The sequence below is a fragment of the Anopheles coluzzii genome, chromosome 2 (genome assembly GCF_943734685.1).
Source record: "Anopheles coluzzii chromosome 2, AcolN3, whole genome shotgun sequence".
In the NCBI taxonomy this organism is placed as follows: Eukaryota; Metazoa; Arthropoda; class Insecta; order Diptera; family Culicidae; genus Anopheles; species Anopheles coluzzii.
In genome coordinates this window covers 27256280-27283816 of record NC_064670.1, presented here as the reverse complement: position 1 = coordinate 27283816, position 27537 = coordinate 27256280, and the positions used below count along the sequence as shown (strand labels likewise).

At 40.3% G+C, this 27537-nt stretch overlaps 2 protein-coding genes across 7 annotated transcripts in view; one reads left to right on the top strand and one right to left on the bottom strand.

Moving 5' to 3' along the window:
• Window positions 1-27308, bottom strand: part of LOC120948718 (protein slit) — a 147187-nt gene extending 119879 nt beyond the window's left edge. For all 6 annotated transcript variants that reach the window (XM_040365361.2, XM_040365362.2, XM_040365363.2 and 3 more), the window contains exon 1: window positions 27149-27308. The gene's annotated coding sequence lies outside the window, so the exon portion shown is untranslated. The remainder of the gene's footprint in view (window positions 1-27148) is intronic.
• LOC120947564 (beta-1,3-glucan-binding protein-like) overlaps window positions 1-27537 on the top strand; it is a 184869-nt gene that overhangs the window by 147637 nt on the left and 9695 nt on the right. The window lies entirely within an intron of this gene.

Sequence of the window (27537 nt, the reverse complement as noted above, 5' to 3'; positions counted from 1 at the left end):
CTTACTCTTCTGCAAACGATCACATGCAGATTTTCACACCCAATGCTCGCGTTTACATGCCAAAGGTAGGAAGGCCGATACAGTTCATTTCGCTGCGAAGGTGCAAACGAAGCAATAACGGCATATGCTAGCAACCTCATGACCTCTTCCTGCAAACCAACGGTTCACGTTTGCTAACGATGCTTATCATGCAGTTTATCTTCACTCTATCTAACAAGGTGCATTGGAGCTGAGATTTTGCTTACATTTTTCATCAATGCTGCATCGATAACAAAGAAAAATCCTGTTATCTTATCCATTCTGCTCGCATAGCTGGAATGCTAGGTTGATGCATCCCATGCAAAAAGTGCAAAAGAACACAAGAATTGTGAAGCGCTTCATTTGACTTCTGCCATGCAAACCGCTAATGCTGCTAAAGTTTCCTCGTTTGCCAAAGTATCTCAGTTTGTGGCTTATCCATTTTTGGTTACACGAGAAAAACGCTAATTCAATTATTATACATTTCATACAATAAACCATGGCTTCTCCAAAGAAACCCCTGCAACCCTACCAAACTAAACGATAATTTTTTGTTATGCCACTTTTAGATACTCTGTGACGAACAATTGTACCACGAGAGGAAGCGAGACTAACGAGCGCATATCACAATCCCATTCGTTCAACCAACAGGCCTCAGAATTGGGTCATTATTGTCAACACCTTGTTAGCTCATTGCTTAATGCTGCAAAACTATTTGTTGCTAATATAGTTTAAAATTACTAAATATATATTTCACATCACACATATTCCAGAACCACGTGTTAACCATACCATCTTCGGTTTTCTTCTTTGATTCCTCATTCATGAAGCTGCTAAAAGCATTAATAATGTTTTACATTTCTTTCGAGCGAAATGTCTCTTTACATGCATGATACTCTCACACACCTTGGGAAATCATACTAAAACCTTCCAAAATATTAATCTCGACCCTTTGTTGACTTGCTATGCAAATAAAAGACATTTCTTAGTCTCGTGTTGCACTCCCGCAACGGCCAAAACAATGCCGGAGGCAGCAGAAATACAATTCCACCCAAATAAACAAATATTCCTCCGAGACATGGTGACTCTTGTCTTGACAAATAAATTCACCTGTCCTTTCTTCGTCTAAGTTACAAATGGACATATCGTTATTACCACTGCCCTAGAAAAAAACAAATTCATTTTCTCCAGTATCCTGCTCAAATCCAAATAAGACCCATGCTCTGGCCACAAAGATCGGAAGTGTGCTGGATTACCTACTGTAAAACGGAAAAGAAATTGTCATATACTTCCCGCTTCGCAACGCTTCATTGCACGGGGATATTGGTGGTCGTGCAACCTGCTAGGTCACATATTGAAAATTGATCGACAGCAAACAAGCAAAAGAACCAAACTCAATTCCATCGATCGAGGCTTACTTGCTCCCATGGGGCCACTGTATTTGGATGTGAGAGCTATTATCATCTTTCAGCTTCACTTTTCATTCTCCTGCAGACGTTCTGGGGATAAAGCTTTCTAAGCCAAGCCAGGAGACGGTTGTAATGTAGCCTACATTCAATCGGCCATAGCTGTCCCCTTCTTGTCATCAATTCACTCGTTTGCTTTTGCTGACGAAGCAGTTTGAAGAAATTTGAATTCTCCGGAGGGGTGACAGTGGCTTGTTTTTATTTCCTTGCGCTTGTAACATTTCTTGGTTGGAAAAATCTCTTTCTGTTCCCAAAACTGTATTTCTTGACTTTTCTCAGGTTTTCTTTACTCTTCCAGTTTGTTCAGTGTTCGAAAGCAGTAATCCTGATAGCCTTTAGACTGAAATTTTATTTCTTTCACGCGGCATTTCCTTTCCGAAGAAGTTGTTGAACAATTTTCGTCTGGTGCGCACATTTTCCACTCCCTTGCCGTTCACATTTTTCACATAACAACCAATGTGGGGTGTGTCTGTGTATTTTTTTTTTCTTTTTTGCTCCACTTACTTTGTACTTGCCTTTTTTTCTCTACAGCTCGATAGGCGCCAACCCAAACCAAACCATCCCAAACAAGGAAAATAATGCAATGGATGCATGCCGCTAACAGTAGAAGGGAAAGTTTTCACATAATTTGACTTAATTACGTCCGCGTTCACCAGCCGTTTCAGCCTTCCATCGTAGTTCATATTTACTTGTGAGTCACGGTATTTAGGTTATTAGAAAGTGTCTCATTCTGCAAGGAAGATTCTCTTAGAGCGAACTTACCAACCCACTCGAAGAACACACACCAAGACTCTAAAGTGCTATTCAAAAGTGTATTACAATTCACGCAATAAACATGTGATTCAAACCATCCCTCTCATTTCACAGACATTTTGTTTGCTACCTCCAACCACGTACAACCAACAACACAAAATAAAATCATCCCATTATTTACTGCTAACGTACTTGCCAACAATCAACAAATCCTCTTCTTCAACCTACCAATAAACAAACTAACTGAAAATCTCTTCCAGCCAGCAAGATTTCTTTGAAACTTCTCACAACAACAGCTGGCATCTTTTCATTGCCATCGAGGGCGTCAAATTTTCAGCTTAACGCGTTTACTTTCGCCATCATCAGCCACCATCATCAGCAGCATCATCATCATCTTCTTCATTACCATTGCCACTGCTAAACTCGCTGGCCTTTTCTTTGCGCTTCGTCAGCAATAGCACTGGATCCAAGGAAGAGGTTCAGTTTTACCATAACGACCGGTAATTTGAGACCGGTTTGCAATACTCATTAACGCCAACCAGTCGCACTGACTGCCAATGTTGATGGAAGTCCCATGGGATAAGACCAACCACTGCTTTCTTCTTTTCCTCATCGATTCCCGTTTCCAAACGACAGCAAACACAGAAATTGTCACCCCAAACTGGTTCACCAATTTATCCAGGTTCCTGGTTTGTACACACGATGCATAAAGTGAACTGTAACAGCCTAGTAGAGAATGTGAGAATGTTTTGACGACGAAGGATGCTTTCTTCGTATTCAAATAAAAGATTTTGTTTACATATAGGGTGCAGCGAACGACCACCAAACAAAAAGCGTTCATATGAGAATATCTACTTCAGGAAGTAATTTGACACATCCACCTCAAGACACCAGTTTCATTTCTCTTCCCATGACATTCTGAAAACACCTCCCTATTAAGAGATCACCAACAGCTAATATCTTCCTTCGGTCGTTTTTTGATGAGATTGTTAAGCCACTGGGACCTCTACGCACACAAATTCTCTAAAAAGCGACACAAGGCACAAGGGCAAGATCAAACAGTTTCACACGTACAGCTGCGGATAAGATTTCCACCTGGAAGTACGACGCACGTTCAACGCCGAAACTTGATGCCATGATAGACCTCAAAGGAACACACGTTACTTCGCGGAACATGACCTTTCCCCTGCCAATTATTGGCTGTGCCCGTACTAGATCAGGCTTTTCGTCAAGCTTATTCCATCACGCGTGTGTTCCATCACAGATTCATTAGCGCGCGTGCAAGAAGCCTCGGCAAACACGACGAATCCTCAACGTTATGAAGCAATAAACATCCTGCAGAGTTTAAGGTTGTGGAAAGACTTTTGCAAGGATTTTCTTATCCGTTGTTACACGCCAGTTTCCATTCACGCTTCAATCATCAAGGGAGAAAATCACCTTCCCTCGCTCATATGTCTTATCCTTGACATCATTTTTTATGTCCTCTGTCTCGCGCTGAAGCAATTTCTTTTCGAAAGTTATCCATTAACGTTCTCGTATCATGTGCAAAAGCTCGTTCTGCTTCGCAGTGGTTAATAAATAATTCCTCTCTGTCACAACAACAACCGCAGCAGAAAGAACAAATCGCCATGCGTTACGTGAATCTGTTATATTTCCCTTTAGGGATATGTAATTTTATTTCTACATGTGGCAACTGTTGCACAATGTTTTCAATATTATCATATTTTTCAAAAATTTTGTTTTTTTCTGGTTTAGAGAGTACAGTGTGTCTAAAACTTTTTAGGCCGTTTGATATGATTTTGATTGATTGCTCCCAAGGCAAACTCATCACAAGATTTAATATGCATCAAAATGTTATCAGAATAAAAAGAAGAAGAGCTCCTAATAATTCAATGTGCATAAATTACACCACATTTTCTATACGCAACACATCCATCCCATGTCTTCCATGGAAATAACTTTTTCAGGTGGATCATCATCAATTTTGATTTGCTTTACCGTATCGCTTCCCCCCGATTATATAGGCAATAATATTCAATTTCCATTCTTTCTTATGCTTATAAACATGCAACCAAATAAAATTCACATTCTTTTTTTTTCTTTTCAATTATATTTCAATGAACGGGAAGTCAAGGAAACGAGCAATACATCCTTACGTTGAGTATAACGCTTCATATACTTTGAAAACGATTCCTAGAACTTTGTGAGCTAAGCTTCGTAGCATCTACCATGCAGCAACAACCCTGAGAGTGAAAAATGTCACCTATTTGGACCAACACATATTACTACACACCCCCTGAAACACGAAAAGGAAAAATGTGTTCTCAAAATATGACCTACGTGGGGGATTCTACGCACACCCTTCCCCCGAGCCGCAATGATAGTATGTGAGAAAATGTTTGAAAGGACGAAAAATATTGCACAGCGTTCCCACAGACAGTAGCCATCATATCGCACATCAAGCAGGAACGAAAGGCACACTACCGAGCAGCAGGGAATAATTCATTGAATTTGCCACAGCTTCGTTCTCCATGGACCATTATTTGTTGACTGTAGCGTAAAGCTTTAATGTCGGCCACATCACCATCCCGGCGGTTGCCAGGGTGTCAGAGGTTTCAGCTCCGGCCACAGTTTGGGGGAAAATGGTTTAACAGTTTCACCACAGGGAAGCGCGCATGCTGCTGCTGCAACGTGTTGCAACTACCGTTTTTCTCCATTTTCTTCTGAAATCATATGGGACCATTTTTGTGCTCCCTTTTTTGTTGCAATGTTTGGCTGCATAAGCAAATAATAATGCCAACAGTTTATTTAACAATAGCATCTCTTTTTTACCACGAAGGTATCCTCTAAAAAAGCGATACAGTAACGCACAGCAGCATGTCCGCTACAATCCTCAGCGATATACGAACGTGCATCAACAAAAAAACAAAACAGCAACGATTCCTGAGGTGAAGCAACAACGTTTTAATATTATAGCACAATAATGCTGGCTATAAATTGACACTGCATGCCAACGGTGGCCGGCGCAAAAATGAAAGGGCTTGACTTTATGACAAAAACACCGCACACCAACAGGCGAAATGGGTTCAATATGCGGTGGAAATGAGATACAACGTACAGCTCCGCAAAATCAACTTTGGCACACGACACGGTTTGGGTTTTATTATTCGGCCATTCCAGTCGTTTGTTATTTTGACTCCCCACTGTACACCCTCCGCCATTTCTATCCTTAGCGCACGGACACGGAAGGAAGGTCCTCACAAAGGCATGTTTTTCTTGGTGTTGTTGCAAATTGTATCACCAGTGGAAAGCATTTGCTGGTAGTTTTTATGGTACAGTCGTCTCTGGCTTCACTGTATGCAAGGATCTTGCAGTTGGACGACCAACGACTCATTCGAGCAATTTTCCTAAGATAGAACACAACAGAAATCCCAAAACACCCAGCAGCAAAACACTGCAACAAGGATCATCTCTACATTCGCTTATGTTCTTCTGTCCGACCTTTGCTCCACTGCCGGATTGAATGAAGCTCCGCGGGAAACTGTGAAAAGTCGGAAAATGTCCATTTTCACAGCACGTTGAGCACGATTGTTTCGTTATTTTAAAGTCACAAAGCTGACCCGTTTACCACCCATCGCTTCCAACCTTGCCGCAAGCCAACCAGCACGGGTGACTGCAACGACACATTCCCAAAGTGCAAAGCAAAACAAAAACAGTGATGCACAATGGCAAGATGCACCACACATGCCAGAGACCGGGTGTCCATGTGCAACAGCAGCAATTTTACGCTTCTTGCAGTTCCATTCGCTCTACCCTAGTCTTCGACCGGGTGGTATGTGTATAGTTTGACCTGTCCGAGCCTGTCAGCCGAAACATAAATTATGTTATTTCACACACAAAAGCCGGCACTATTTCGCTATGGGTTCACTTTGCCTGCAGGAGGCCAGAGGCGCTAATTGGTGCAGGAAAAGTTTGCGGACTACTTTAATTGTTACTGCTGACCTGCTGCTTTATCGGTGACCCGGTACCGTGGGGACATTCTTCACAGCGTTTGCTGTATGTGCTTTATGGCATGATCAACCCATTCTTTCTCCGGGGAGTATTGACACGGAAAGGGAGAAAAATATCCAGGATAAAACTTTTAAGAGGATTAATTTTTGAGCCAAAAGCGTGTCCCTGATGCAAAGAACCGTGCTGTGGTTGATCAATTGATGACAACTAATTTCACCATTATGCTTTGATATAGGGATGCCGACCCTTCGATTCAACTTGGATGAAGTCTCAATGTTTAATGATACAGTTCATTTCTCCCGAAATGAAGACAGCTGCCGTTGGAATCCCTTAATTTATGTACTTTGGATAAAATGTTTTCTTCCTGTTTATCGAGCGTTGTGTATACCATAGTATGGAGTTCGCACTTTTATATCCCACCAGAAACAAGCAATACATATTAAAAAACATATCTATGTTTTATGTTATAAAAACATATCTTAGATATCTTTATTTTTTTTTAAACATAATTTATTTTGGACCTATTCGTTATTAAATTTTCTTTATTCTAAAAATTTATCATATTAAACTGTTCTTTTAAAATGCTGCATAAAAAGACTATCTATTTTATCTATATAGCAACACTATCAGAGAATTTCAGCTCTAAGTTGAACCCCCTTTTTGAAACCATTGGACATTGAAAATATAATCACACGAGTCACGAGTTAAATCATTGCTTTGGAAAATGATGCTAAAACGTCTTCATTAATACAATAGCTTTAACTATACTCCAACTAAAATCTACATTTCATATTAAACAGTCTGGACGACTACAAAGATGAAGAAACAAACCACGGATGCCCCATAACCATAAATATATAACTAACCTATTCAATCAAAGAGTATCCAACCTCAGCCAAAATTACCACTAATACTCTCCACATCCACATCTTCTGTAACGGTTTCACCCTCCAAAGTATGTCCACTTGTCTGTCGATTGCAATTCAAGCGTATTTTGAAAGATGACCTCCACCTTCTCCGACAAAACCGAGAGCAAACTGTTTGTTTTAGGAGGTTAGATAGACGATTAAACGATTTTGCTTCCGGCTTCAAACATTTTGTACGAAGCAATGTTCGATACTTATTGGAAGTCCAACCTCTCGTCACAACCTTCTCACAAACCAGTTATTTGTTATCACAAATCCACATCACGAATGAACCTACATCGTGGGCTGTGGTAGACTTCTTGTTCTCAAACATCGGCTCAAGAGTTAACAAATGGATCGAAACGAACCGAATCGCAGCGATTTGATGGTGCTATAGCGATGCTTCCAATGCGAAGGAGGAACGTCTAATGAATAATTTCGTTTATCAAGTGGAATCGAGCGTGTATTGGAATGAAAAACCAATTTTCAACTTTTCTAAAGTCGTCGTCCCAGTCCTCTGTTGAAGTGATCCGGAATGAAGTACTTCTAGTGCTTTGTTTAATCTGCGGCATGGTACATGGTGTCGCAATTGAATATACCTGGCACGAAGCAAGGAAATTCAAACATGTCACGGTTATGTAGCTTTTTTCATTTTTTTTTTCTTGTTTTTTACGCTCTGCGCAATTACTGCCAGTGCCACCCGTCAACAAAAGTGCCACGTCTGGTGCAAAACTCACGGTAATAAGGACCAAAGTTGAAATTTAATTACAACCGCTGTTGGTTTCTTTTCGCTTCGCTGGAATGCCCGCACTCTTGTTTTGGTTGGATTTTACTGTAAAACGAATTATCCTACGTCGCTTCAAAGTTCCGCGTAAGCTTTACTTAGCAAGATTTTGCTTCTATTTTGTCCCGGCATCGGAAAAGCACCGGCGACCGTCGACCGCGAAAAATCAGTCATGCAAATATTTTTCATTAAATTGTTTTCCCAGCCAAAGGTATGCGCCGCTTTGGAAAGGAGTCGAGGTTTTTAATAATTTACAGTACACTGAATTGCTCTGCGTTTGTTGGTTGTTTTTGTTGATTAAAAAGGTTGCTATAGCAAAATGTTTTAAATATCAATGTTTAGCCAAAGAACGTTACAATAAAAATTAACATAATAATAGAAATTGAAATAAGACGTTGCCCAATAATATTTTATAAGCATTCTATGACAATCTGCTACAAACCCACTCGCTTCAAAACGATACAAGTTCTATAGAAACCACCCGATAGCACTTCCGGAACGAGGAGCGATTTATCTTCAAATTGCTCCTGGCTAGATGATATCGAATGCTAGTATGTTATCAAAAGCGTATCTTTATGAACTATCAATTTAAACCCTCCCGCACTCCAACACTTCCTTTCAATATATATTTTGCTTCTTATTTGAGTTGTACATTTAAACCACTTCTAACAGGGTTCTTAAAGGCAACCTCTACAGAACGAAGGCAAAAAAGGTACACACTTTTGCCCGAAAAGATAACATTGCAGACCGTTTGCTTTTGCCACGTTGCACACCGGAAGCGGACAATAAGCGAACGGAAGCGCTTGGCCATAAGTTACGTCTCAATAGTGTACTGAAAATTGAGGCAAAACGGATCCTTTGCAAAGGGCGATGACGCAAAACGAGCATACTTTACGATGAGGACGAGGGTGAAACCGTGGACAGGAAGCGAAGAAAACGGCATTAGAGGAAGTTGTATCTCCTATTACTTACGGCAAGGAATGCTGGTGCCGGTGCAGATCAAGCGAATTGAAGGAGAACGACTTTATAGCTCAGCTCGGACCTAAACAGCTTGCAGGAAAACGAAACGCTTGCATTAGAGATTTGCTGAGCGGACCAAAGGCCAGAACACAGCAGTGCAGCAGTTAATCGTTAGTGGAATATTTCATAACGAGGCAGGACAAGATTTATGAGACACTACATAACACTAACAACGAAACGCAACCGCACCACATACAGTACTTCGATACTGATACTGCAGGCGACACGTGATTGTAACGCAAAATACGGTAAATTTGAACTGGAACTGGACGCATGGGGTTTTAGTAATTGCAAATCCGCCTCTCCCTGACTGGACAGCATACACACACTCGCCCATTCTCTTATGCTTCTATTGGCAGCATTCTGTAACGAGAGAGCATTGCTCTTGCTCGCTGGAAATGATTTCGAAATAAAATAAATAATATACTGGCAAGAAGGATCCGTGGCAACCGGGGCTGGAGATGATGGAGTTGTATGACGATGAGGCAATACCGGGTACATTTCGTGTAAACATTTTCCCAGCTTGTATATGACATAAGCTTGGCATGTATACTTGATTAAAATAGCATATTGCAATTGTACCTTTGTGGACTTTAGGATTTGCACTCAACCAGTATTATGTCTCAGCTAATTCATTTTCTTTACCTGTAAGAAAAAAAATATAAAAAAAATGTTTAAGAACATTTGTAACTACAAACTAGGCATCAACAAATATGTATTGAAATACAATCAATATGGCTTTCGTTAATAACTGACTTGAAAAGACAAGACAAAGATAAAGTCAGAAAGTATTGATTTTTTAAACATGTTAATACAAAATAATTCTCTTTCACAAATGATCATAACCAAACGTCACCGAAATTTCAAGTTATTCAAATGAAATGGTTAAGCACGATGCAAATAACTTCAATAGGAACATAAATACATCGTTCTATATACAAAAATAAAGTATAGCGCCTTTTTCAAACATTTGTAGCCCCTAACATTCCTTGTCGTATTGGCGCTCTTTGTCTTGCCTTTCCCTGATAACTTCAGTTCCTTTATTCCGGAGCAAAATACGAAAGTACAACTTTCCAGAGCATCTCCTTCCCAGACTACACAGAAGGGAAGATAATTTGTGCAGGTTGACTAAATGCTTTTAAGTGTACTGATGCGCATAGCCACTGCGAGGCGTTAGCATCACTACGTAACAAGGCGTCGGGACTCCTGTTAACGGTGTGGTCAGACTAACTTAACACGATGAAAGCAACACTAACAGCAATGTTCTAATCTGTGTCGTTAAAAATATCATAATTCTTCACGAACGGCAGCATTTTTCTTTTCAGCTATCGCGCACTTCCGCAGGATACCGTCTGACACAATACTGCTTGGGCGGATGTTGGTAATTTAAGGGTCTTTGCCGCCCTTCTGGAGGTTGTACAAGTGTACCATAATTGGGAAAAGAACTTCTGTCACGATAACGATTATGCCACGCTTCAAGTGTTCTGAAAAGATTTCCAACCATCTTTGTCACTTCATTTTTGAGACTCTTTTGTGAACATTTTTCCTTGTGCGCACATGCGTTCTTTTAGAAACTTATCGGCATAAATAAGGATTCTACGAGAGGAATGAAAGCAGAAAAAATAATATGAAAAAGATTTGGAAGAACTCTTAGAACGGAACCGAAAGAATTCACAAACTTATGGCAAAAAAACAGCTATCGCTTCCAAGCCCACTCTCTAATCTCTGTTTTGTTAAAGTCTTGCACACAAACAATATCAGCTACATCATAAACGTTTTACCAATACGATAACAACTTAAAAGTCTTTTTCGTTCGCTTTTGTCGCTCTGTTCGCTACGGCAGCAAACGGCAATGTTTACGATTCAACAAAGATCAATTTTCACAATCTGTTTATTTGTTATCGCTCGCTAAAAGCATGAGCACATCCATAAGACACACACCTCAAGGGCACAGGATGAATCCTGATACTGAGCTGGTTATGTCTTTGTTTATGATTTCCGTCTCCCTTAATCCACGCGGAATTATATATTTCTCTTATACTACAAAATGTTAAGGTAAAATGTGTTTTGTGTTACGATGATCTGAATTTTGCGTGTTTATTTAAGAAGAAATTAAATTTGTACTAGAACACAAGCATATTGAAAACAAATAAAGTAGTTTAAGTTACATGAACCATCTCTAGATAGATTTAGTTCTACAAACATTAATATTTATGGGTAATAAGAACATGTTAACGTTTTTTTTTGTCCAATTAAAACAAATAAACAAATAAAATCAATTTACGAGGGATTTGGGTTAGTCTTGTGGTCCACATGATAGCTACCGAAGGACTGATCAAAATTATTCCTTCAGGCTTGATACAAAAAAAAAAATGATCTATTCAGTGTTATGGTAATCTTGAAAATCGGTAAAGGCTAGCATTAATTTGTTTGATATTTTCAACAGACCGTTTCGAAACGAGGTTAAATTAAACCACTTTATAAAACTTGATTAACGTCGATTGAATGACATCCAAACGACTACCAATAATATCATTCATTTGCCACAGTCTGCCAAAAATGTAACATCAACCATTCGTAGACCATCGGTGGCGATGATAATTGTGTCGATACAACCATAAACCGATTTTCACCACACTAACAGCACATGTTACCGATTTCGACCGTTTGCGATTCGCATTCCGCTTTCGCTCTCTCTTCTTCAATACCACCGCAACTAAACACGAACATGGATCAACTTTTTTTTAACGATCACACATACATCATCGCTCTCCTGCTTTTATTTTCGTTCGTTTGTTTTTGGGCAGTATGTTTTGGTAGGAATATTTTCTTCGCTTTTTTGTATGATATTCAAAGTGTTATGAAACAAGTATACAATACACCCAAATTTGAGTTACATTAAAAACAATCCTTGACATGGCGAAACTCCAGATCCAGATATTTGTGACAAACTCAGCCCTCAGAACCAACCACACGACGTTAAGGCACAATTGACAACAATTTTACCGACGATTTGTGACCAAATACTACATATTCATGGTTATTTTTCCTAATATATATCTTCTATATATAGAACTACTCGGAATCAAAGAATAATACCGTGTATATCTATGATTTATAGGACTTACATAATTTTGCAACCATTTATGACAAAAAATTGGATGTTGAGCATCGCTCAGCTGTTTACCTTAACTATTATTCTTTTGTGTGAAACAGCTTTCATAGAGTTTCATAGACACAAGTATAAGAGAATTCGAGCTACTGCTGATTCTGTTTCCCCATCTCATACCCCATATTCCATCATGCAACGTTCTCCTCCCTCGTTGAGATTATGTTACATTTGTTGAGATTTATGCTATCAAACGGATCATCGCATGAAACTTCAGTAGCTGACCATGCCAGTTACAACCTGTCATCGCTCCATTTTCCGCATCTTTCCGTTTTCAACGGTCAAACACGGGTCACATTTTGGAGCTAAGTCTCCCCGTTCGCTACGATCAGATCAAGTTTGATGGGAATCCATTTATATCATGTCAACGAAGCTATATAGACGACCGAACATGTATCATTGCAGGTATTATATTACCACGACCGCCATGCTACTCAACATTTCCCCTTATTATGGTTTATGAAAAGAGGAAAACGTTATAAATCGGATGAGCTGCCATACAGCCAATGTTGAACGAGGTAAACGGAACACAAGCATACAACGATTCATAGAACATGAGCTTCCACCTTTCCATACTAGAAGACATCAAGCGGACATGAAGCATACCACGCATCAACGCTTATATTAAGCCGAGGGAAGTATACGGCCATCACGATTGTTATCGCAGCTCTTTCTTGCAACGTCCAAAATTGATGACCACCTTAATGGTCTCTTCCTTCAGTTGCGGACAAACAACATTCATTCCATTGCCACCTCTAGGATTCACTCCACTCTACAGCACCGTCCAATCCATGCCAGACAGTAACGAAACGCACCGCAAGAAGAACGCGATCACTTGATTGATTTAATAATTCCATCCCATACACAACCAACCCCGCACTGTTTGGCCGTTTGTAGGGCTTCAGTTATGGGGCGAGGTTGACGAGCTCTTGTTCCTCGTCACGAGCGATGACAGATAGTTGACACACAAAATGTATTAATCTGATGAATAGATAAATTGCGTTGATAACGTTTGGGACGCGTCACTGCAACACGGAAGCATTGAGAGTGCGCTTCAAGGTAGAAATGGGATTATCAGTGACGAAATGCAACAAGTCTAAGGTTTGATATAGGAATAAATTTTACGTTGCCTTATCATAAATTGCCAAATTTATTGAAATTTACTTATTCCTAACCTTTCAATTCCCCATCCCATCAACAACTTATGTCAATGCTACAAGCCCAATATAACTCCTCTGGCTCATTGCTATTTCGTAACATCAGTCAAACTAATTACCCTCCTGAAGTGCCACTCTGCTTTTGGCCTCTTGTTTGCGTCGCTTGGCATTACGAGGCGCTCGAAGTAGTTTGGAAAACAAAACACCCGTCACTGCTTCTATCGATAAAAACAGTACCTTTGGAAAAATACTTCGTGTCGTTCACATTTTGGGTCATTTGACGCTTTGGTCACTTAGCATCCTTAGCAGTATGCTTACCTTGTCCGTTCATGATACATTCACCATCACTCTCTCTTTCTCTTCAAACAAAACGAGCCAATGTTTGCTGCATCAATTGAAATAAAATGCATAGGCAAGCCCACTAGCGAGTGTGGAGATACAAGAGTTCCCAGGCTTGGCTTCAAGCTTATGACATACCTTACCGACAAGTGGTCACTGCTGTTGAGTTTGCTTTGTCTATTAACCTTCATTAGCATTGAGGCATTTATTTGAAATTGTAGTGACATTGTTGCTTGAGTGAAAAACTTCACATAACTTGTTTTACCATAAAAAAGCCTGCTCAAGTTGTTTGAGGATAACTATTGCATTGAATCACATACGATTAGTTTTCTTACTGATTATACGCAACAACAGATCACGGAATCTTTTGGCTACCAACAGCACTGATACGCTATTTTTTTTTCAAGATTTTTGCCAAATTGCATCTCTTCTTCTTCTTTGGCTCAACAACCGTTGTCGGTCAAGGGCTGCCTATACGACTACTTGTGGGGTTGGCGACTGTACCACGAGACCGGCCCAACCGGCTAAAAATTGCATCTCACTACTACGTAAAACTACCGTTGATTGGACTAGAAACCAAACTCTATCGTTCCTCTGAGTACCATTTGTCATTCCTCTCCAGAAAATTCTTGTGGTGCTAATACAATGCGGTTTCTGTTCGATGTCTCACAGATCAATTCCACTGGTTTGCCTTGATTTTATTTCTGTTTCACTTTGGTGTCAGATTATCTCCAGTATTTTTCCACCACATTCACCAGAAATCGCTACGTATTGAGACTTCATTCCGATGAGGAATCAGAGCGAAAGAGAGCATAAAACATATTCATTGGTTGTCTTGTGCTACGATTCATTCCACTGCATACCTTTGTTCTGCATGCGGAATCGTACTCAATATCAGCCTTACCTTAGCACACAAAATGACACACACTTTCGCGTGCTTTGCAGATGAATGGTAACATATCCGGTAGGTGCTAGTGGCGGATCAAAACCGAATCCACTCCACAATTTCCACTCGATTTTACAGATCTCTCACACACCCACGGATATGAGTATTTCAAACAATGGAATAGGAAGGAACGGATTTCCTCTCACGATTAACCGGGACACATATTTTTAACGTTCAACGAGTTTGCGAGCAACCCTTTCTAAATTCCCGTTGAACACCAATGCAACGTTTGCCGGTTCGTGAGCGAATAAGTTTATTTGCTGGTTTGGATTCACGTGGGTTTTACTATCTCTTGATTTATTGAGTTCCTGACATCTCCAATGCACTAGATTTTTATTCATTACCTTAACACATCTTTTCTAAGCGACGACCATCGTATTTCCGACACAAGTAAAACAACTTTGACCATGCCATTACACTTGGGACGTCATTACGTATTTTTCTGCATCTTAAAACACCGTCCCTTCATTGATACTCGTTTATGTGGGTGTGAAATCTCGTTTCACGCGCCACCATCTAAACCGGTTTGGTTCATTCACCTTCATTCGAACAACCTGGAGTGTCAACAATCAATACAAACAATAAAGTTGCTAATACATGCGTTTCACTTAAAAAAAATACTAACTATTCAACGTTTCCTTACTCATTGAAGTGGACAACGAATTGATCTCTACTGCTTAGTTTTAAAAACGGATGGAAACCCTTCCTAGTGGCAATGCTATGATTGACAATAGAAAAAAAAAACGCAACATGAGACCTTTCCGCAGGTGCTGGAACGTGAATGAATCGGACGCCAATTTGGAAACCTAACCGCAAACGTTCAAAAGCAATTTCCACAACAAAAGCATCCCGTAGGCTAGTTTAATATCGACCAGAACAGACAAAAAACTCGAGAACAACTCTACAAATAACAAGACATCTTACATCACGATCGACCATCAAACGCCACCAGTCGCCTTGTTACACAGAGCACCACTCGGAACAGCAGTAACAATCGGTAACAAAGCATTGAAAGAAATCCCGAACAAAGGTCCTCCAATTCAGGGAACGGTAATGCAGGGCAAATGGCTGATAAAGGATCTGTTGCTGTTGTGCTTGCACCCAAGAAAACGAAGCCTCGATACTGTCGAAACCCTTGTTATATTCTTGTTCGAGTTGGCTTGCGTTGGGTAAGCAAGGATAAAGCACAAGGATCAAAGCACGTGAGGGCGGACAGATACCAGGCGGCGCTAAGGCTAAACGGTCTCGTACACGGAAAATGCACGCGTCCCTCTACTTCTCTAATATCTACACACTCACATGTGTTCTACAGAGCATGCTGTAAACATTTCTTGTCCTTAGCACAGCGGGATGTATGATGATGCGACACAGCAGGTGTGTAAGCCCTCTTTTTATTATTTTGTACGCTTGTCTCGTTTATTCTCGCCTGGAAGGGAGCATTCGAATAGGCGTACATCCCGAGACCTATCTCGAACGTCATATTCCTTTTCTAGACATTTTTTATGGCCTGTAGCGTTCGACGAAACCTTTTAAGGTCCTGAGCATCCACAACATGCTTAGGCTATCTTGTTTCCTTTCCCATCAGCGGTTAGATATTATCAATGGTTATCGATACTATTTCCATACATTAACCTGTAGCAACAGAAAGCCGCTGCCCACAATATCTAAATATTTATCGATCATGTACATGTCAGTCAAAGTGTAACTCCAAAAACCATTAATTGACCGATATCACATACAAAATAACCAACATCTCTCGATAAATCAATAAAAAAGAGGAACCTCAAGGACATCCCGTGATGCATTCTGCCGTGATGTCTAGAAACCAGCGAGACGTCCGAAATTCCGGACCGACTCAACTCCACCCCAAAGCACTATAAAAAGTAATTACTTTTGCTTTAGCCATCACTCTTCATTCTCCACACTGAAACTCTTATCCGTTGGTCACATTCTGCTCGGGATGCTCTTCCTGAAACAAAAACGCTCAAGTGTTCTAAACCGAGAGGAGAATACTACTCCCAAGTATCTGGCCATCCGATGACATGCGTCTATCGACAAGCGGAACGAAACCCAAGTGCTCTTCTTTTGCATCGCAAACCAAAGGTCATCACACGTTTAATGAATGAATCATGCGACATCCTTTTCAATACCTCTCCAGGCCATCGTACACTCACACGCAAAGGATGGGATGACGGTCCTCCATGAACATAAATCATGCTCACGGCGGGAAAGTGACAGAGTACTACGGAATGCTAGTTCTTCCATCGAATATTCCTTTGCGACGATGCAGTTTCTGGTGCTAGTGCAGATTCATTGCGACTCGTTTATCATTTCGTATGGCAAGCATCTCACGCTCAAACCGAGCCAACGGAAGCGCACCTCCCATGCATCATTCCAACGGTCTCCGGTGAGTTGGGTGCAATTCTTCAAACACCTTGAACACTCTGCAATAAGCACCCGGATGGTACAAATTGTCACCGGAAACTGCAACTACCAGCAGTTCCACTCGATCTACCTGAGTGACCAATCTGTCATCATGCTTGATGAGCTGCACTATCAAAATCGGAAGTTGTGTAATCGCAAGGTATTTCATCTCGATTCTTTAAAGACATAGGAATAACTTTGAAACAATATCAGGAATTTTAGAAATAATTTTGAAACAATATTGAACACAGCTATTTGCATTAGTTTTCATGCATTTCATTTCAGAGTTTCGTCGAGGGTGGCCTAAAAAATTATCAAACATGAAATAAAAACAAACTAATTGGCTAGTCCCGTAAACACAATGTTTTATTACTCTGTCCCGGATGACACGCGAGGTGGACTTCAAGCTTGCATTTTTCGCCCATTCCATTAAATGGTGGAACTCGTTTCTCATCACCGAAATGGTTCCACCTCTCTCACACACATTCCTTCATTCGCTCGCTCTTCATCTTCATACAAACTGGTCAACGAGACACTAAACATTCCACAAAATTAGGCGTCATGTCGTGCTCAGTTGGCTGTTTTGCTGGAATTTCTATCGAAGTCCTCAAACCCTTCCGCTCTTCTCCGGCTGCGTTGCATCATCAACGTAGTCTCGTTTTGACAGCACAAAATTGATGTGGAATATAAATCGTCGCTTAATTAGACAACACAACGTAAATTCTACGCCTAAACTGGCTCGTCAGGAATGTCTTTTTTTCTTCTGCATCCATGACTGTTGCGAAATGCGATAAGATTTGAACAAGAAACTCTGCCATAAGTTCAAGTCATTTTGATTATATGCAACTTAACACAATTTAACGAGGAGTTTCGATTCATGAAACTCTTTGAAATTTATTTTCTAGTTTCTGTCCGCTCTCCGATTCATTCATATCTGTGCATCGATTGACAACGCCATTACTTTCCAAACATACTATCGTTCACTTGCAATCATCATACATTCTACTGCTACGATGTTATCTCCTCGAAAATCTTACCGAACCATTTGTCATTTCACGGCAAATGACGATGGATTTATAGCTTCTCAGCCCCAAAAACCCAACAGGAATTATCTACCACTTAAATATCACTTTCCTACAACACCCCAACTGTGCTCCTAATCACTTCTTGGCAATACACTCTCGCATCAAACACGGAAAGCCCTCAGGTCATATTTTCATTATCTTATGATCTCTCACCATTCCTTCCTCTTGCGGCATACAAACTCGTTGATCGTCTGGAAGTTCCTTGCCCTCCAAATATCGTAAACATCTCAACCACCTCACCGTCTTCATCATCATCATCATCACCGCCATAATTGGCATATCCATTCAGGTCTAGTCTGGTTGCCTTTTTCAACCGCAGCAATACTGCTGTTGGTAAAGAAGGAAAGCGTCATAAAGAAGAGAGCATCCCAGCCGAATAGAATTTTCCTAACATAAACCAATAGAAAGAAACTTCTAATACAAAAGAAAAACCTCTAGACACTTACTGAAAACCGAAAATTGCTGTGTTCTTTTAGCCACAGTATTGGCTTTTAAACGACTACTTCCTGTACCTCACAATGTCTCGGAATACCGAGACCCATCCGAAACACCTCAAATAGAAGCACTACGCTTTAATTTTGTTTATTTTAAAAGCCCTGCTCTCGTCTGTACCGTTCCATCGGTGAATTGGATGGGAGCGAATGAATGGCAATAAAAATCATACAAACCGTCTCATTCAATAACACCACCGGGATGCGCCGTTGTCCTGGAACTGACGACAGTCTCAAGAATGGCGCCGACATACCATACAGACACTGCAATAAACTCACAACATGGGTTGCGTCCTGGTGCCGGTATTCAGGATTAGCGAAACCATCGCCATCGCCAGACCAACATTATGCCTGACGGTGGTAAAAGCCAAAGTATAATTCGATTGCGGGTCCCTTGCGGTTTCGGATCCTTGCATGTTGTCTCAAAAGGAAGACGAGACCGCCAACGTTTACCTTCCCTTTCAACAGGCAACACAGAGAGTACGCTTGTTAAGGACTTTGTCGTCCTGCCTCCTGTGTCTACAGCAATCCCTGGTCTATTTCTTTATCTTTTAAATGTATTTCATCACGCAAAGCAACGATACAGGGGTTTGCTCCTCCCAGTTCGTCCTCCTCGTTTCGTTTGGCCTGCTCTATTATTAAATGTAATTTATTTTTCTTCCTTTCGAATCCTGTGTCCACAACACCTATCTGAGCAAAAAGAAAAAAAAATTGTTCTATTTTAGAAATGAGACAATCTCCAGTAGCACTCAAAATGAATGCTTCTGAAGGTGAGTAATAATATCATGTTTTCTTTGAAACCCCATAAAATACAAAAATACATGTAGGCTTCATATTTTTCGCGCTTTTGTAAAAATAAAATTGCAAAATATTATTTCATCCTTGTCTCAGTCGAACGGTTCATTGGACATGTTCTTTACCATCGCTACACTTCGAGGGCTTCTTACCGGCTGGCTTGCGGCTGATGTTGAAAGCGTTCACTTCAGACACAAAGTGAACCACGTCTGCTACTAGCCCACATACTTTGTACTACAAATTATATTTATGCACTGCTTTACTCGCGGAAGCCTCAGATTCTATGCAATTGCATCGTGTTTCATCGCCCCAACTAGACAACCCGGCACTTGTCTCGGTTGAATGTAGCCGCTCGGCTCACTAGCAAGCTTGAGCCAAAGGCACGACGAGTTAATGCACTTACCCGTGGAGAGTTCACTCGTTTGCTCCGGCTTCTGTCAGCTTTCGGCAGGGGTTTGGATTCAATTTCAATTTCCCCCTATCCACGACTGCCAGGCGGCCTCTTTCATTGTGGTGCAAAAAGAAAAACAATTTTCTATCGACAACTTTTTTCCGGTAGCGGTACATTCACTAGGATCCAAAAGACCGAGATAGTGTGTGTGTGTCCGTTCATTGCTCTATAAATCCAATTAAAGTTGCATTTGTCTGTCATAAAGCGATGAAGACGCCTATTTTTTTTTTTTGTATGCCGGTCAGGCTAGGTAGTAGAAGTTGGTACGTTTTTTACCACTACTAAGTACCAACCATCACTTGATTAAGAAATATGAGATAATGCACAATGATTCTTAATCAACAGTTGTAAAGACAATTCTAAGAAAAATCTAAGGGTTGTTCGTAGAATAGGAACCCTCATGAGAAAGGGAATTGGAATGTAATTTATGATATAACGATTTGAAATATCGGTTTTTTAAATTTTGGCAAAAAAAACAAGTAAAACGACAATATCGTGAAAAAACATGCCATAATTCCAAAATAGTCGCTTTAAAGGTTCTCTTGCTGAAGGAATACGGTAAATATTACCTTTTTACGTTTCTATGAAACAAGTTTATTACAAACAATAATGCACATTAATAGCATATTATTAGAAAGAATCTACATAATGAACAGCAATTTATTGGGTAATTTTTCTGAGCATGCATAATTTTAATTCAATAACAAATATATATATTAAACTTCCTATCCGCCTATCTACACGAAATATTCTGAAATCTTAAATCGGAATGTTGTTTAAAATATGTACGTTCTAAAAATGAATAAATAGAATAAAAAAAATAGAAATGGACCAACCAGCACAATTTACATAACCGTTAAAGTTTATTGCTTGAATAGCAAAAAAAACCACAAGGGAAACAAGGCACTGAAAAACGAGACCTACGTATAAGCCAAGATGTATTAAGAAAAAAGCTTTTACTGTCAGGCATAATTGATTTTCATGGGCCTGGAAAAAAGTGTATAAGGCTGCATTACATTTGCAATACACCGTGGAAAGATGAACCGACGGACAGCAATATGGTTCCTCCATTCCGCTTTTAAACATAACCCTGGTGTACGGTCGTCTTCCCAAAGGAATAACCGTACTTCCCCCTTGGTAAAAATAAAAAACCCACTATGGTGCACTTCCACTCGCAGCACCTTGTTAACAAACTTTCCCTACCCAATATCATATCGTAATAAAACCGAATTTTGTGGCTGATTCGCTCAACTAATGCACCCACAATAATTTCAAGAGATTTAATCAAATCTCCCATTCACCGAAACTGATCAGCCATCATTGCGTGTAATGCTGCAGGAATTAAATCGAATGAAGGGAGTGATGGTTAACACTGCGACTGCCGCAAACAAGTGAAGCATGTTTTTGGCGTATTCCATATCTATATTTTTGGATTCCCTTGCAAGGAATGTTTATTTAAACGTTCGTTTTTCATTGAGTTGATATCGTTGGTTTAAACGCAAAACGATGAAATGTTTTGTAATATTTTTTAGGTATGCATGCTTTTTATGATCTGTTTTTCAATAATGCAGTTTTTATCATTATTCATTATTTAAAATAAAAACAAAAGAAATAATCAGCATTACTTTGACTACAAGTCCCTACATAGAAATTAAAGAATGTTTTCCCATGTATACACTTTTGAGGATCCTTAAATTTGTAAATAGGCAAAAATGAAGTATACATGTGTTAAATGTTCAGCATGCAGTAATGCGCTATCCTTAGAAGCAGTTAGTGTATATTCAATACACTAAGTAACAAGACAATTCGTAAGTAAGAGTAAAGTGAAGTCACACATATGAAAAACTTCTTCAACATAATTAAATTAAATTAGGTTTAGAAAACCAACCAGTGCCTTTAACCTTCATTTTACTTACATAAAACAATACTTTCAAAAACCTTTCACCAACTCTGCATTTTTAATTCTCAAATATTTATCACTCTAGAAAAACTACACGCGATGATCCACAATAAAAAAAAAAGATCATCTATTCCTTCCCCGAACGTGCCTTTGCGATCTTTCTGACGCTTCGAAAGATTTCAAAGCAGAACGTGATCATAAATTTATTACTCACTAAATCCTAGGCCTTGCTTTCTATGATGTTTTAATTCCGACACCCCGAAACGGAACCAAGAGTTTACCACCCACTGTACAATGCCTTTTCTAGTTCCCAGTATTCCCATATTCTGACGAGGAAAGTCCCAAATACACCCGATCGTGGCTGCAAAGCAAATTATCACAATCCTCCATAAGACTACCAGAACACGAATGCTGCTTTCGTTTTGTGTTCGGATGTGAATGTGTAAATTACAACACAATATGCTCTGCGTTTTTCCCTTTAAAACCTCATGCAGCTAAGCATGGCATACAGTCAGGGTCAAATAGTCCGGCTTCCTCTCATTCCTCTCATTGCCACTTCCTGTACAGTTGCAATACAAAACAAATAAAGAACAGAAAGTGCTACGTGATGTCGTCGAGCGCATGAACAACAAAATTCGAATCAGATACGGAACCGTTTTTTGTTTCCCTCAAACCCAACCGGCTTCATCTGGGCCATGATGGTTGAAAGGCGTGAAGGGATTAGTCTCACGCCGGGAGTTCTCTCGCTCTTTTGTTGAGCTCACGTTCCGACGGGGAGAAATCCACGGAGACCATGGAGCTGTCTTGCTCGATACTCATACACAGTCCGACTCCGCCATCAACCAAGCATGCGGAAATATTAACCCACGATTCGGAAGCTGCAAAGGTTCGTAGCTTTCCACAACGGGGGATAATAGATGCTGGTGACAAAAAATGCCAACGATGGATTAATTGATCTAACGAGCACAGCATGACGTCATCCGTAACAATCGGGTGTGCATGATTGTTTTTCACCAAGAGAGAAGGCTTCATTCTCTGTTTGATGAAACACATTCTAATTTATGTTGTAGAGTAACTTCATCGACCTAAATTGAATCAAAACTTGAAACTTTTTCATAATACCTCAACATGGCTTCTTTACAAATTCATCCCCTTCGTCAACCCAAAAGGACTAATGACTCCTAATAATAATGTCACGAAAATTCAATCATGAATATCCCAGCACAATTTGAGCATCCGCATTTGAACGACAGTTTTCCAAAATTGAATGACTAATTTTATCGATTTCTTGAGCCCCCCTCTTACCCTCAACATCGAACAGCGACACTATCGAGACACGTTCATCGAAATGTGCCAACACATAGACCTGCGCTTGCTAAATCATGCATAACGGTCTTTGAGCGACGAAGAAAGACTTTTTGAGCAAATACCACCGTCAAAAAGGGCGTCACGTTTTACTCTCTCACCACGCAACAACCATCCCGCGATCCTACTCCAGCAAGGGATTTTCAATCACACCTTTCAATACTGCTGCAGCTACTAGTATTTTCCGATGAATTCTCCCAAAGAACATAAAAAGACACACATTCCAAAAAAAGAAGCACCAAAGACCTGCCAGAATAAGGACTGCAGGGATGAAAACATTTTCGCACGTTGGATGAATATCAAATGAGCGTTTGAAGTAGCGCATAAGGTAAAAAGTCGTTCGCGGTTTGGCTCAATCTTTGCGTTGCCCCATGCCGAGAAAGGCAAATATTCACTGAAAAGGGGACTCGAGAGTTACATCATTTTAATAGCTCAATTAGTGTGTTATGGTCTTTTGGGAAGCTGTGCATTGAATATTTCTATAGGTAACATTCAATCAACTTTCCAAACGGTATGTTTGATTCTCAATGAAGCTATGCCACAGGCAATGCCAATCGGTCATGTAGCATCCAATGCACTCAACCCACTCCATCCCATTCAATGTCAACTGTCATAGTTATTACCTCGTCATTGTCATGCTCTCATTCGGGGTGCCAGGCAACGGATGTAATTAGTCTTGTTGGTTTGATTGGTATTTCGATCGAATTCAATTCACTCACAAGAATAGACACTCAACTTCCTCCGCCCTCCTCAAAATCCTCCACAAACCTGATTCATACATTAGTTCCATTTCCGGTGACATGATTTCGACACCGGTGTTGCGTAAAACAGTGCCACCATCGTCACAACGATCCCCTTCACCCTCTACCACCTGGGTAAAATCGACAACGGGTGGGATTATTCAACGAAGGTAGTCATGGAGAACGGATTTTAGCACACTGACTGATATTCCTGACACTGCAAAAGTCTCCGAAATGCTGTAGCTACGTATACATTGGCTCGCTAATCTAATTAGTAACATAGAACTAATAGTACTTCTACAAAAAAGACACTTTTACCAAGCTAGTTTGTTGATTCTTCTTTTGGCAATAACTTTCATTTTTGGGGCGACGTTTGCGCACATAAAATACACGCATCAAATCACAAAAAAGCAAAATAAAAATAAAGCTTCATAACTTGCACAACATCATTTACCTGCTGAAAATTTAACAAATAAACACCCCAAACTCTGAATCATTCTGAAATTCCTCAACAACTTCGACACAAACTCTAATGATGCATGCATGATTAATGATTTCTCACGTTCTTAATTGGCCAAACCGGTCATTCTCAGTTGTTTTCTCCCATTTCCACACATGAAACATCAATATTTTCCCTTCAAATGTCCATGGAACATGCCGACATTCAGTGGTGTTTTACATGCTTCAATCACAACCAAACAAACAACCCAACAATAAACCATCTTGCACAAAAATCAATCATGCAAAACGAAACGGAACACGTGGAAAAACGTGACCAAGAGCGAAAGAACGCATACATTTGGTTGTGCCGAAACCCATTACGAATAACGAAAGAAAAATCAACCAGCAATCTAGAAAATAATCTATCAATAAAAACGATTCCTCCCGAAATTACATAATGTTTACGTCTGTTTGTATCCATTTCATCCATGCCTTCCGAGTCCATCCAACCATAGCTCCGGGGGCATTTGACCAGAATAAGAACACATAAATTTGCATACATAATGGACCACTCAAGCCCATAAATATTCTGTGCCATATCAAATTTCTTTTCAAACAAAAGCGCTTTCCAGCGGATTCCACATTTGAATTTGTCCCTAAATGCGCCGGTCAGAATAATATTTAGCTTATTAACACCTTGCTGTGGCTTCCAAAACCAGCCGTGTCGTTAATCAGGAAAATCGCATCGAACACAAATGATTGGCTTCCGGTTGCGATTTCTAAGATCGAAGATGAATAATTTATGCACACAATATCAACATAAATCAATAATTATGTTCGAAATGTTTCCAGTTTCACATTTTCCTGCAGATTTCTTTCAACAATTCGGCTCAAACCCAAAAAAGCGTGTGGACTGTGAACCTTATTGAAGATTTCCTTTGGTCCATTCTAGGGTTTCTTTTGACAACTTAACGAATCTTTGCCACAGTTTTCAACACAACTTTGAAAAGGGATGATCACAAGGACACATGTCAATAATAAAACGCCACTTCCGCACGTTTTTCCTCCTTTCCTTAGGCTCCGGAAAATGCAAGAAAGCCAATTTCATATTCGTAATATTCGATCAAATTCTCAAACGTTTCTTCTCCTGTGTCAACAAAAAAAAAGGAGCATGGCCGTTGGCAGGTCAATATCGATCCTCCGCGACCGGCGTTGCTGTTGGCTTCCGCCGGCGTTCCACATGTCAGTGTATACGGTTGTTTTATTTCAAGGTTTTTCTCAGCATGGCACGGAAAGCGTCTCATCGACAACTGTCAAAGTTTGACAAGGGAAAGGTGGAATTATGTTCCGGGATGGGTGGGATGTTGAAAGGTCAAATACAATCAAAGGAAGCGATGGGGCAGAGAGGTGAGATAATCTGGACCCCATTCGTCTCCAATTTCCCCAGCAAAGATAAACTTTTCCTGTAGGTGTTTAGGCAACGTTTGCAAATGGAACAGTCATATTAAATGGTTATCTTACCTTTTCGCTTTTTCCCTACTGCGCTTGATGCGTTGCAAACAGGTTGGTATGACGTTTTCCAAGATAAGAAGATCCATTTAATTGGTTTTGTTTGTCATCGATATCGTAATTCTGTGATATTTTCGGAAATACTTTCACTGTGCCATTTCTTATCGCCGTTTATCACGAGATTCAATTTTGTATCTTCGAGATTCACTTTTGGCATTAAAGCCGATTGAAACTATTAAAAACACTCTCAAGCACACATCGACTTAACTGAAGCCATCATATCAATATTCACATACATTCAACTGGTAACCCATGACCATTGGATAAATTTGTTTTCGCACTAGCACCTTTCTGCTGCTTTTAATCTTTTGTTTTGCTTCTTCGTTACAAAAATACACAGATCCCTTCGTTTTTGCAAGCCATTTTTATCGCTTTTGAACTTCTCGTTTGCAGTAGAGTAACACACGGTATCTCTATCTCACGCTCTATTCGTTCTCACGCTCATTCATAGACTCTCTCGCTTTCACCACGGTTCACGTATACCTACATCAGGCATCGCTTTCTATCGCACGTGCGCTGCTGCTAATGGCATTTTTCATTCACACACAATTTGACCATGCAGTGCAAACTTCTCCGTGATCGGAATCAAAACGATATTCCACCATCAAACTTTGTCGACATCAAACGCAAACCTCTCTGTGCACAATCACCATTACTTTTGATTTGTTTCGTTTCTTCGTTCACACAAAAAGCTCCATTATGCATTGAACATGATTTTGAATATTATTATTTTTCATCGCCTCTTCAAAACACAAACACAGAACCATTATTACATCCATTTTTAATGAATAACCACTGCAGCATCAAATCTCAGGCACATAACACAACCAAAACCCATGACACAAAACTCAGGTATTAAATGCATTTGCAAACACATACATACACACACTCGCCAAGATACGCTTGAAGCTGCAATTCTCAAAACGGGTATTCAGCGAACCGTGTAAATTCATGCCGCATTGCTGCACACGGAACAGACCACTCTGCTCACCGATCTCCACCACACAAAACAAGCCTTTCGGTCAACGGGGCAACGTGAAAACCGCATTCGAAAACACCGGTCACGAAGATGAACGCAAAGACAAGATGCGTCCCACGGCACAGTACACCGAACACATTTCGAACGCTCCCCAAGAGGCCGCGGCTCTTTCCTGCGATGGCCACACAACATCAGCTTCCTTTAACGGCAAGGCTGCCCATGCAATGCCAACTACGATTTTTCAATGGGAAACTATTCTACCCGGCTCTTTGCACACGGGTACAATTGGACACACATATTACAACCACACATTAAAAACAATCAACCAACAAACACACACCTTATATTTGATGCACTGGTTATATATTTTGTTCACTAATTTATATTTTTAGCATATATAAAACAACGGCACACAAAAACACACGCTAGAACGCACGTTAAAAACCCAAATCGGACAGGCGTCATGCGCTCTCACCAACGCTGCCACCTATTTCAACTCGACTAATGACGGCCAGCGTACTGCGATGCTTTCGCCTCGAAACATGCACCCTGCGAGGTTACAACTCGACAGCGCTTCGTCGTCGTGTTCTCTTCGGTCGGTCTCAGCAAGAGCGAGATGGCGGATCCCTTGTTGACGCCGTTCATTTCGCTCACACGTTCGAACGATGAAGCGAACGGTACGGAACAATGTTTATGCTAGTTGCAGCTTTGTTTGCAGTATTGGAATGA